The sequence below is a fragment of the Papaver somniferum genome, chromosome 9 (genome assembly GCF_003573695.1).
Source record: "Papaver somniferum cultivar HN1 chromosome 9, ASM357369v1, whole genome shotgun sequence".
Taxonomy (NCBI): Eukaryota; Viridiplantae; Streptophyta; class Magnoliopsida; order Ranunculales; family Papaveraceae; genus Papaver; species Papaver somniferum.
The window spans coordinates 70,809,268-70,812,764 of NC_039366.1; the positions used below are offsets into that span (position 1 = coordinate 70,809,268).

General features: G+C 35.1%; 1 long non-coding RNA gene across 4 annotated transcripts; it reads right to left on the minus strand.

Annotated features, from left to right (window-relative positions):
* Positions 1–532: 532 nt before the first annotated feature.
* Positions 533–2,851, minus strand: LOC113309442. 4 transcript variants are annotated; one of them, XR_003340607.1, is made up of 5 exons: positions 2,660–2,851; positions 2,174–2,459; positions 1,674–1,795; positions 1,543–1,586; positions 534–1,027 (listed from the first exon to the last, which is right to left on the minus strand). It is a non-coding gene; the product is annotated as an uncharacterized LOC113309442 (long non-coding RNA). The 4 variants fall into 4 exon arrangements; XR_003340605.1 differs by having other exon boundaries at positions 537–1,027; positions 2,203–2,459; XR_003340604.1 differs by having other exon boundaries at positions 533–1,027; positions 1,674–2,459.
* Positions 2,852–3,497: the final 646 nt, after the last annotated feature.

Below are 3,497 nucleotides of genomic sequence, written 5' to 3' on the forward strand. Positions count from 1 at the left end.
GTAGAACCTCCATATATTAATACTCTATATAGTAATAACCTCTACATAGTGATACAAATCATAGTCCGAATATGGGAAATCTTACTTTAATCAACCTCTATATATTAATAACCTTTGTATATTAATAATTTTTTGCTTGTCCAAGAATATTAATGTACGGAGCAAGGTTGTGAAATCATAAATCGCAACGTAAATCATTTTTCATATTTCTCGAATCGAATCGTATATTGAATCGTGAATTCATAATCACTTTTATATATACTCAAAAATTAATAATATGAATTGATTTTATAAATAACACTAATTTTTATTGATGTGTAAGTAAATTTTAACAAAAATGAGTATAATAAATATACATCGATAAACAAATTAAAATAATCTATGGTACATTGGCTCAGTACCCAACTACAAGGTGCAGCCGTGCATGGCTCATTAGTTGTATAAAATGTGCAGTCGTGCATGCAATTATGCAACCTTAAACTTAGAATTTTTTTTACATATTAATATTATTTTATGGGGTCCATAAGGGCTGCTTGCAAAAATTCTTAACATAATCAAAGTTGCTGTACCTAAGCTAGATATCTAAGGAGTCGATGTAGTCCACGTTACCCAAACAACAAAAAGAAAAGAAGAGTTGATGGGATCCATGGGGACATAGACTGACAGAAGTTAACGAGGGGAACACTGATTATTAATGGGCCATTTACAAAATGGTCATACTTTTTTGTAATACAGTTACAAAATGATCGTACTTTTATAAATTGGTGATAAATTGATCCTACTTGGTCCGACATGACAGTTTTTCAAAAAAACGGGATTAATTATTCCCAAAATACCCTTGCTCTTAACTCAAGCAAATGTTAACTGCAGTCAACTCATCACTGACGTGGCAGGCATTTTGGAGACGTGGAAATTCGCTGACGTGGCAGGCATTTTGATGACATGGAAACTCGCTGACGTGGCAGGCATTTTGTGGTCAGAAAATCAGACTAATCCCAACTGACTGATTTCATTTTTCTTTACATACCTGCAGACATTACAACAAACATTTTTCTTTCAATTCCAACAAACAAAACTGCTAACATGTTCAAACAACAAATGGGTGGAGGCAAAACTGAATGGTGCAGTAAGCTAATCAGTATCACATTACATATATCTAAAACAGGAAGGCCTAAAAGACTATTAGCATGAAGTTTGTGCGTGACAATCTACATGGTCATGAACATGAAACAACAAAATGCTCTAAAAATGGCCATATCAAAAACACGAGGAGCTTCATCACTAACAAGTAAAAGAGTACAATTGATCAAGGTCATTCTTACTGTAAGCTTGGCTATATAAAGAAGTAACCACATGACATGGAAAGACCATTGGCGTGAAATTGCAGTGGGTCACATTAGATAATGCAACAATAGTGGAAATAAAATCTGGTGTGAACAGTCCATAAATATTTATGATGAACAAGCCAAGAAGAATTATGTGAATTCCTTACTCTAAACAGATGTGGAAGAATTTTTTAGTCACTTAAACCCAAAAGCTCACCATTGATCAAAATCATTCCACCCCCTTAACAGCTCATCCATCACCTACACAGGTAGTTATTAGATCAATTACAACTTTTCTACACATTGTTAAATGGGCAATTAATAAGAAAAAGAGAAAAAAGAACTTACTTCAGCTCTTAAGTCATCAACGAGTTCTCCCTCAAGATTCATATCTGGAGCTTCTCGGCCACTTCTCAAGCAAGCCCCATGTACCAAGGCTTTGAACAAGCATCAGCCATCAGCAAGAACTCCTGCAACAAACTTATCGTTATCTTCCAATTTGTCATTTCAACAACTATTTGCACTACAAACTACTCAGCAACCTCAATGTTGCACCCCCACTATCAAAATTGAACACTTTACAAATCGAAACCAATAAAAATGTTTGTATTCTCAGCAACCTCAATTTTGCACCACCACTATCAAAATTGAACACCTTACACATCGAAACCAATAAAAATGTTTGTATTCTCATATAATCAAAATGAAGGCTATAATCGATTTCAAATAAAATTTCCTGTCAAAACTTGATAAAATAACAAGAACTGTAAACATGAATTCAAATGAAAACTCCATTTTCCAGCATCAAATTGAACCTCAATACTACTGTATAATCAAATTGAACTTACCAAAAATCAAAAGTCAAAATCTAACATACCCTTTTAGATTATAATTTTATCAATTCCTACTGGCAAAATCTAACATACACCTTGCAACCGCATCTATCTTTTCCATGAACTCGTACCCCTTCTTCATAATTTCAGTCTGATCTCAAACAAACCCATCTGAAACTGCACATGTCCATTGCAGTAACAACTTCTTCTTACCACCAACACCATTCTATGATTATCCCATAATCTTTTCAGAAATCCATTAGTTCAACCACCAATTGAACTCCACCTCAACCCATTGTCACTGCAATCATACCACCAGACCCATTGTTTCAATTTCAGGAAGCATCGAAATTTCAGTAACACAACCATCAACCGTACAGATACAATTTCAATCTTCAATTTTCCCTACTTAGGGTTTAGAAAATCTTAGGAAAAAAATAGCTAAAATCGTTAAATTAGGGTTTCTGAAAATAATAACAATATGGGTTTGTGATTACCAACCTCATGATGCTTGCGAAAATTGTGTCTTCTTCTTGTAAGAAAATCACTCGAATTCAACTACCAGTTACTAGTTTAAGCTTGTTAATCTTCACAAAAACACCACTATAGTTAATTTGAACGGATCTGTTTGCCGATGAAACTCACTGGAAAACTCTTATTCTCCAGTCATTCGCCATTTTTGCAGAGCTTAGCTATTAGAGACGGAGAGGGAAATCGTTTCTACCTCCCTTAACCCTATAGATTCGAGATTTGTTATGACCTATCATGTCCGTCCGTATCGTCTCGAGATGTGTCAATTGTAAGATGTGTGGTGTCTGATCTAATGTGGTTATGTTAAAGACAGATACGTAAATTTACGAGTGCCTTTAACTCTGGCTTGGTGGGACCCGGCAACTTAATGGCCATTTTAACGGAAGTAGGACTCAATGTAGTTAATATCGGATATCGGTTCATCTCGGCCGGGACCGATACACTGGTACGATTTTATATCGGGGATATTATCGTTGAAATATCGGTATAATATCGGTTCTAGATTTAGAGACTATAATTTTATATTAAACATTTTCTCCACACATTTTCGGATAAGATATAATAGATAACATCAATTTTATCAAAAAAACAAAAGAGTAACTTTAGTAACTTGCTTCGAGAGCTACATGCACCTCTACTGCCACCTGGAAGACTTTCTTCGCCAAAATTAACCTTAAACTTTATAGAAAACGACCAATACCGTCTCATATCGGGAAATGTAGGAAAATTTCGTATCGACCGATACGGCCGATATTTGACCGAAACGGCCGATATTCGACCGATACGGCCGATATTATCGGGCGAATAT